This window comes from Gigantopelta aegis, chromosome 4, assembly GCF_016097555.1.
Source record: "Gigantopelta aegis isolate Gae_Host chromosome 4, Gae_host_genome, whole genome shotgun sequence".
In the NCBI taxonomy this organism is placed as follows: Eukaryota; Metazoa; Mollusca; class Gastropoda; order Neomphalida; family Peltospiridae; genus Gigantopelta; species Gigantopelta aegis.
Window position 1 is genome coordinate 1,142,390 of NC_054702.1, and position 10,114 is coordinate 1,152,503.

The window sequence follows — 10,114 nt, forward strand, 5'->3', positions numbered from 1 at the left end:
TTGGTTTAACGAGACTGGTCAGCGCGTGGCAGTCCTCATTACTGCAGCTGAAACTAATAACGTCTTCCGTTACAGATATACAGTTACTATTCACGGGTATACTATAGGCCATGTGGAATCTGACAAGAGGAAATTTAAAATAGCTCTAATGCAGGTAATTCGAATGTGGATGTGGTCATTGGCCATGTTCTAAAGCTAACCTGGATGCATATAATTAGGCGGAAATCGGTTAATGAAATATAATATACCCAGTCGACATAACCAACGATAACATCGACGACGAGTAATATTAGTATTCCATTGTATACTTTGAATACCATTTGTAAAAATAACTCATTTCTCCCGTAAGGCTTTATTATAGCCATACTATCGCCCCCACCCCCACCGTCTTTACTATATCTGACTGGAATGTTTTCACTATCAACAGACCTTGATGGAGAAAAAAAAACACCCAACCTCCATCGCCATTTTTCTTGTTTCTAACATCAAAACAGGACTCCTACGACCCGATCTCACAGTTTATGATAAAAACCTGTAGAGGAATCGCAAACAGGCTCCTCGTCGATAAATAAACGTTGGATGATCTATTCTAAGGCAATACAAATAACAATATACGCGATGTTGTGGCTTTAAATTAACTCCGTCAAGAACAGGGACCCCAATAAGCGTACAAGACAGGTGGTGAGGGGAGATCTACCCCCAAGTACTGGAGCAAAACCTCAAATTCGGGCAACAATTATACAGATATTCGGACAAAATGTGTTAACATGAGACCTTTTTACCATGTATTTCCATAAGTTTAGCCTCAAAATTAGTTGTAATCCATGTAAAAATGCGTAGTGATTCGTTTACAACTCTATATAGCTGTTTGGTAGTAATGTTAATATGAATTAATGTTTCGGGCATTTTCGTTTTATTCGGGCAAAAGCCAGCCAACCCCCCCCCCCCCCCCCCCAAAAAAAAAAAAATGGGAGCCCCATCGCCTATGGAGACCCCATGACCTCTTGCTAGCCGTACCGCACCTATCCCGAGTACTCTGACGGCAAGAGAGCTAGACGGACATGTGGACAGTTATAACACTTTCTAACCTTTAGCCCGAGTACTCTGACGGTAAGTGAGCTAGACGGACATGTGAACAGTTATAACACTCTATACCCGTTAGCCCGAGTACTCTGACGGTAAGAGAGCTAGACGGACATGTGGACAGTTATAACACTTTCTAACCTTTAGCCCGAGTACTCTGACGGTAAGAGAGCTAGACGGACATGTGAACAGTTATAACACTCTATACCCGTTAGCCCGAGTACTCTGACGGTAAGAGAGCTAGACGGACATGTGGACAGTTATAATACTTTCTAACCGTTAGCCCGAGTACTCTGACGGTAAGAGAGCAAGACGGACATGTGGACAGTTATAACACTCTCTAACCGTTAGCCCGAGTACTCTGACGGTAAGAGAGCTCGACGGACATGTGGACAGTTATAACACTCTAATCACCGTCTTGCTCTCTTACGGTCAGAGTACTCGGGATACACCCCAGCCAGTCGTAACCTAAAAGTCGTCACTCTGTACAACGATGGCTGTCGTACCTGGCCACCATCAAATTCCGTCCACTACTTGTACGATCTTCAAAATATAGAGAGTGCACTTTCCTGTAGACAGGATAGCACATACCACAGCCATTGGTGTACCAGTCGTGGATCACTGGTTGGGCCGGGAAAAAACACACGTCTGATGGATCCTATAACCGATTTTAACTAGACGAATATTCTACTACTAACCTACATTCCTCCCCTTCGACATGAGCACAGTCAAATTAAAACATAAATCGGATTCTTCTATTTTGCGGCATTTCGTCTTTAAAAATGAATTACTTTCCTTGCGGCTGCGAACACCCGTCGCGTTGACTGGTTCTCGTTAGGAAATGTTGTGCTGTGAGATATATTGTTTAAAAATGTGTCACTGACAGACGTGCTAGGATCCCCACAGATCGGATATTTCTGGCCGCTGTCGGCCCGAACCTGGGGGAAGTGATTAATAAAACTTGACAATGGTTCTCTTCAAATGTCGGCTCAAGAAGGCTCCCTCGCACGCTAGCCAGCATCACATAAACACCTCTGTCAACCGGATAGAAATAATACAAGCATCTATTTCGTGTTTTAATGTGACCGTCAGTTAAAGACACTGGGTCGCATTTTCAGAAATTGATATATTTAGGTAGTCAATATTATGTCGATTTTCCTAAATATAACATTCATTAAAGCAAAGTCGAACTGTGATGTTTACTTTAATGCTTCATTCGTGATATTAGTTGTACCTGTATGACTCTATTTTTTTATTTTTTTTTTAGATTTGATATTATTTTAGTATTCTTTGATCTTTTGTTTTTGTCTGTGTGTGTATCAATAAGATTTTTTTTCCATTATAATTATCGCTCTTTATAACAATCAGACTTCATTACACTTACTGCTTCTCGTTTGTCAGTCTCATAAACAACTATATCTGTATGTTTTAGTACGTTTTCAAATATTGCATTTCTTTGTATTAAAAATGAGACCTTACCTGTGTTATTAGCGACTGACTAGCAAGATAACCCTGTACGTTTTCTCAATATTATATATTTATAGTATATACCAAATGATTTATGAAAACGTTTTTAAAAGAAAAACTCGAATTAACATAAACTGTGTAAAATACAAAACACAATTAATATAATTTGTTCACTTTGATTCATAGTTTACACTTAAAGAGATGCATGGACAAAATCTAGTTTATATTGTGATACCACTGAGACGCTACTCGACCTCTGCTGTGTAGTAACAGATTGCTAGACTGGCCCACCACCTTCTTCTATCAGCCTGTTGTGAGCCACCATCTCTATATCAGAAGAACACAAACAACGAACAACAGAACTCTACTACACAAACATTTAACAAGTGACCAGCTGATCCACACAACACAGGAACCACGAGACCTGCGTGCGCACATAACACGATACAATACCGAAGTATAACGAATGTTCACGGACAATGACGAATGTTCACGAACAATGACGAGTGTTCTTGATACATTGACTTGTTAAGTCCCACATTTCTTCCCCCTAAGATGTTGTATCAAGGATGACCAAGTCTTTGCTGACAATCACAGACTCACGATGATGTCTTTCCATATTAGTTACATACAGGAAATCTCCATACACTTTTGATACAGTGAAACCAGTTCTAAAGTGTTGTTTCAGCAACATACTGACCAACTGTGAAATCACGCTTAACACCGTTACTTGATTTTTCCATTGTTAATTGTTTTCTAAATTATTGTTTATCTCGACAACAGTTCCATATTTCTCTTAAACCCTGTTCCTCCTCCCCTTCAATAAAGTTGCTATCCTGGCCTGAAATCATTTGGAAAACTGGACTGGATCTTCCAAACATAGCATACTATGGAGGAATACCTGTTGTTTTAGGATGCACAACATCCCACTGTTTTTCTGTTTCAGCAGTTTTTAGTAATGAAGATTTTAAAGTTCTATGAGCACGTTCCACAGGATTAGCTTGTGGTCTGTAAATAGGTGTATAACTCCTTTTAACATTCCAATCCTTAAGGAAACTCTTGAATTCAGAAGATATGAACACTGAACCATTATTCATATGCCGGTATTCAGGAGGACCAAACATAGAGAACATATGATTCAATACTTTCTTTGCAGATACAGTTGTTTATGAACTAACCGGAATCGCGAGCACAAATCTTGTTAAATCGTCTTTAAATATAAAAATGTATTCATAACCCCTAATTGTCCTTGGAATCGGTCCCACGAAATCACAGTGCACAAGCTGCCATGGTTTAATAGCAGTTCTTGTCATACTTAAAGTACATTTAGGAATAACATGTGGACATTGTTTACATGTAGCTATGTGTATTTGAACTTCTAAGGTTATTGACTGATCAATTTCTTTAGCGACCTCTAATGTTCTCTCAGCACCAAAATGAGCCAATGCATGGCAACGTTTTATTATATCTAGACGTTCTGCTTGACTTCTTGTCACTGCTAACACAGGTCATTCAGATTCATCACATAATGACGCACGACTCAGAACATTACTTGGAATATTATCTTTACCCTTAACATACTCAGTCCGATAATCATATTCCCAAAGTTACAAAACTCTAGCGAACAGACTTTGGTGAATTTGAAGTTGTAATGTATATCAATGGTTTATGATCTGTTCGAATAACAAATTTCCTGCCATGCAAGAATTCATGAATTTTCCGAACCGACCAAATAATTCTCAGCGCCTCACGATGGATGGTTGAATAATTACGTTCCGTTTTAGAAAGTTTTTGAAGCAAACGTAATTGGATGTTCACAACCATTAGTTCCTTGTAGAAGTACCCCAGCTTGCATCATTTTGTACAATAAACGACGGAGTATCGTCATCAAAATTAGGATGTACTAGCAATGGTTTTGATGTAATAGAAGATTTTAACTTTTCAAATGTTTGTTCTTGTTTTTCATTCCATTTATATAACTTTTTCTCCACAATAAAACTCAATGGCAATGCAATATTAGAAATTGTTTAAAATGAATCTTTGAAAAAATGTGCAAAGTCCTAAAAATGAATGAACCTCTTTCTCAAGACCTAGGTAATGGAAGTTCACGAACTGCCTTCAAACCTTTATATCCAGGTTATACACCATCCCGAGACATTTTTAAACCTAAATAGTTCACACTATCCATGAAAAAATAACACTTATCTGTTCTCAATGTTCATTCAGCTTTTTCGAAACGATTTAGCACTTCCTCAAGATAATCCAGCATACGTTCTGGAGTAGCACTATGAAAAAGAATATCATCTAAATACACAAGTATAAAAGTCATGGGCAAACCAAAAAACATCATGTGCATAATACGCTGGAATGCTAAAGGAGTCGTCTTCAAAGCAAAACACATTCTATTGGACTGATATATACCCGACGATGTTTCAAATGCTGTTACATTACGATATGATTCTTCCATAGGAATCGGATTGTAAGCTGAATTCATGTCAAACACTGACAAATATTTTGAGTTGCGTAACCTCATTAACACTTCAGATGTTGTCACCAATGGAAACACTTCATCTACTAACATTGTATTTATCCCCCGAAAATCTAAACAGAATCTGATTGTAGAATTAGGTTTTCTCACCAAAACAATCGGAGAAATCACAGTAGATATACTAGGTTCAATAGTATCCGCTTTGACTAACTGTTCAACTTGCTTTTCAACAACTTTGTCCAAGTGCAGTCCATAACGACGATCACCACCACGAATCATTGACAAACCTGCGTCTGGTTTAACCCGAAGCTTGTATGTGTAATTTTTTTTTTTTCCAAGGCCTGTAAACACTGCATTTTCATATTTGTTCAGTACAGTTATGAGATTAGCTTTACAATTGTCTGTTATGCTGTTACCCATGTTCCATTTCACAGTACTATCACTGGTAGAAGTTTTTTCAAATTCCTTTTCATTTTTACATTCTTGAACATTTGAGCATACCCCAACTGACTGACAACAATATATCTTTTTACTTGTAGTACCCATATTTAAAATAGGCAAATATGCCTCATCTTCAGAAACAATAGACCTACCAACATATAAACCTGTTTTGTATTGGTTTCATTTCTTTCTATTAACAAATCAGATGTCTCATTCATTTGTGATGTATCGACAGTCATGCGGCAAATGTTCTGAGATCTAGGAGGAATTCTAGCTGACTTGGCAAATCTAACTGCTCCAAACACTACTTTGTTGTCTTCAGGTTTAATCAAAATATGTTCAAACTTACACATGAAATCCAAACCTAACAAAACTGAATTGTCTTCTTCGGTGTCCAATACATGGAGTTTACCCGGTATAACATCTTCACCTATACGTACTGGAACAGTCACTGTATCACATACAGATAACACATGCGACGCAGCACCACGTAATGTAGCTGTACTCTTTTCAAGCACAATACCACTTGGAAATGCTCGCCTAAAGTAGATTTAGACATACATGAAACAGATGTACTTTAGCACTTTTCATCCAATATTCTGACTTCGTGATTTTCTTGAACGATCTTTTTCAAAAGTTCCGTCCAAGTCTGCTTTCTTTTTCCTACTTTGATTCTGCTTATGTCCTAGTTTATTACACTAAAAACAACGAACTCGCAACACACTCCCCTCTCTCGCTCGCTCTCTCGCTCTCTCTCTCTCTCTCTCTCTCTCTCTCTCTCTCTCTCTCTCTCTCTCTCTCTCTCTCTCTCTCTCTCTCTCTCTCTCTCTCCCCTCACACACGCAGAAGCTAGGGCTAGAGTTGTCAGCACCGCTCCACTCTCTCTCCTACCACGCTAGGAACCTAGGGTTAGAGTTGTCAACACCGGTCCACTCTCTCCTTACACACTAGTAACCTAGGGTTAGAGGTGTCAACACCGCTCCACTCTCTTCATACACTCGGAACCAAGGGTTAGAGTTGTCACGGCAGATGGCCATCAGAGCGCTGTTAGACGCAAACAAACAGCCGAGTGCTATCGCTTGAGCACTGTTTGCAGAGGTCCCTTCACAATCTCGAGGTCTGCGATAATTAATGTACTAATGCACTGTACTTCAGAGCAAGCTGGAGTTTGTCCAAAAACAGGGTCGAACCTAGCGCGGGGTGGGGTGGGGGAGGGGGGTCTAGACGAGAAATCCGAAAACTTACAATTTTTAGCTAAAATGTGCGGTTTTCGTCTAGCTGAAGAATACCTATACTATTGTAATATGGTTCTTTTATGCTACTCTTAGACTGTCATCTGTCACAACGGAGTTGGCCAACTCTCCGATCTGTTCTGTTGCTAATCTGAGCGCTCTTACAAGTCGACTCCTACTACCGATCAGTTGTTAATCGGAGAGAACACCCGTTGTAAGTCAGGTGTGGGGAAAATAACAACGCAACCACTAAGTTGGCCAACTCCCTAGTGACCGTTGATAGTGAAAAAACTAGCATTAGGCTGGGTACGGTCATGAATATTCGGTTTCCGTTTATCGTATTCGCTACTTTTTAATATATGATAATATGTTTTGTACCTGACACATGGTAGTTCATGAACATTCGGCTGTTCGATATATACAAAGATACAACAGGTTTTCATTCAACTCGCTCGTAATGTTAAATTTGACGCTGTGTTATGTTATGTTGTTTGTATATTTGTTTATTTATTTTGTTGTTGTTGTTGTTTTGTTGTTTATTGGGGGTGGGGTGGAGGATGGGTATTTTGGGATGTTTTGTTGTTGGTTTGTTTCTTGTTTGTTTTTTGTTTTGTTTTGTTTTGGTTTGATTTTTGGTTTGGGTATCTTGTTTGTTTTATTTTGTTTGTTTTCTGTTTGTTGTTGTTTTGTTGTTGCTGTTGTTTGTTTGTTTGTTTGTTTGTCTCTGTTTTGTTTGTTTATTTTGGGGGTCCCTTTCTGTAACACTGTACATTTTACCAAAATAGCTGTCATTAATTCACATTTTGCATTTGACAAAAATAACTCCATTAATGCGTGCACTTCTTCAAATAAACAACGTTAACCTATTACTATTTTCAGTAAAAAAGCGTCAAATGTTTTTTTGCTTCTTTTAGCAAGATGTGTTCTTTGAAGACAAGATACTATTTCACAATAACATGAATGCATTATTAGTTCTTGTAGCGTAAAGGAAAGGTGGGAAGACATACTCAAAGGAATAATACGCCATTAATGTCATTTGAGCGCTGGGCTAAAACCCCAAGCAAATCGTTAATTAAAAGAGAAACGTTAACCCTTCATGGCTTCAGCAGGGTTAGACAGGGGCGGGTTTAGCGTGGATGATGGGGGGGGGGGGGGCAACGGCAGCAGCTGCCACCAGAAAAATACGAACAAGTAGCTTTTTAGTTTAAAGGTATCTATTTAGTCTAACTGGGCAAGACATTACAGTACTATGCCTTTTAGTTTAAAAGTATCTATTTAGTCTAACTGGGCAAGACATTACAGTACTATGCCTTTTAGTTTAAAAGTATCTATTTAGTCTAACTGAGAAAGACATTACATTAGTATGCCTTTTAGTTTAAAAGTATCTATTTAGTCTAACTGGGCAAGACATTACAGTACTATGCCTTTTAGTTTAAAGGTATCTATTTAGTCTAACTGGGCAAGACATTACATTAGTATGCCTTTTAGTTTAAAGGTATCTATTTAGTCTAACTGGTCAAGACATTACAGTACTATGCCTTTTAGTTTAAAAGTATCTATTTAGTCTAACTGGGCAAGACATTACATTAGTATGCCTTTTAGTTTAAAGGTATCTATTTAGTCTAACTGGGCAAGACATTACATTAGTATGCCTTTTAGTTTAAAAGTATCTATTTAGTCTAACTGGGCAAGACATTACATTAGTATGCCTTTAGTTTAAAAGTATCTATTTAGTCTAACTGGGCAAGACATTACATTAGTATGCCTTTTAGTTTAAAAGTATCTATTTAGTCTAACTGGGCAAGACATTACATTAGTATGCCTTTTAGTTTAAAAGTATCTATTTAGTCTAACTGGGCAAGACATTACATTAGTATGCCTTTTAGTTTAAAAGTATCTATTTAGTCTAACTGGGCAAGACATTACAGTACTATGCCTTTTAGTTTAAAGGTATCTATTTAGTCTAACTGGGCAAGACATTACATTAGTATGCCTTTTAGTTTAAAAGTATCTATTTAGTCTAACTGAGCAAGACATTACAGTACTATGCCTTTTAGTTTAAAAGTATCTATTTAGTCTAACTGGGCAAGACATTACATTACTATGCCTTTTAGTTTAAAAGTATCTATTTAGTCTAACTGAGCAAGACATTACAGTACTATGCCTTTTAGTTTAAAAGTATCTATTTAGTCTAACTGGGCAAGACATTACATTAGTATGCCTTTTAGTTTAAAGGTATCTATTTAGTCTAACTGGGCAAGACATTACATTAGTATGCCTTTTAGTTTAAAAGTATCTATTTAGTCTAACTGGTCAAGACATTACATTAGTATGCCTTTTAGTTTAAAAGTATCTATTTAGTCTAACTGGGCAAGACATTACATTAGTATGCCTTTTAGTTTAAAGGTATCTATTTAGTCTAACTGGGCAAGACATTACATTAGTATGCCTTTTAGTTTAAAAGTATCTATTTAGTCTAACTGGGCAAGACATTACAGTACTATGCCTTTTAGTTTAAAGGTATCTATTTAGTCTAACTGGGCAAGACATTACATTAGTATGCCTTTTAGTTTAAAAGTATCTATTTAGTCTAACTGGTCAAGACATTACATTAGTATGCCTTTTAGTTTAAAAGTATCTATTTAGTCTAACTGGTCAAGACATTACATTAGTATGCCTTTTAGTTTAAAGGTATCTATTTAGTCTAACTGGTCAAGACATTACATTACTATGCCTTTTAGTTTAAAAGTATCTATTTAGTCTAACTGGGCAAGACATTACATTAGTATGCCTTTTAGTTTAAATGTATCTATTTAGTCTAACTGGTCAAGACATTACATTACTATGCCTTTTAGTTTAAAAGTATCTATTTAGTCTAACTGGGCAAGACATTACATTAGTATGCCTTTTAGTTTAAAGGTATCTATTTAGTCTAACTGGTCAAGACATTACATTACTATGCCTTTTAGTTTAAAAGTATCTATTTAGTCTAACTGGGCAAGACATTAAATTAGTATGCCTTTTAGTTTAAAGGTATCTATTTAGTCTAACTGGTCAAGACATTACATTAGTATGCCTTTTAGTTTAAAGGTATCTATTTAGTCTAACTGGGCAAGACATTACATTAGTATGCCTTTTAGTTTAAAAGTATCTATTTAGTCTAACTGAGAAAGACATTACAGTACTATGCCTTTTAGTTTAAAAGTATCTATTTAGTCTAACTGGGCAAGACATTACATTAGTATGCCTTTTAGTTTAAAGGTATCTATTTAGTCTAACTGGGCAAGACATTACATTAGTATGCCTTTTAGTTTAAAGGTATCTATTTACTCTAACTGGGAAAGACATTACAGTACTATGCCTTTTAGTTTAAAAGTATCTATTTAGTCTAACTGGGCAAGAC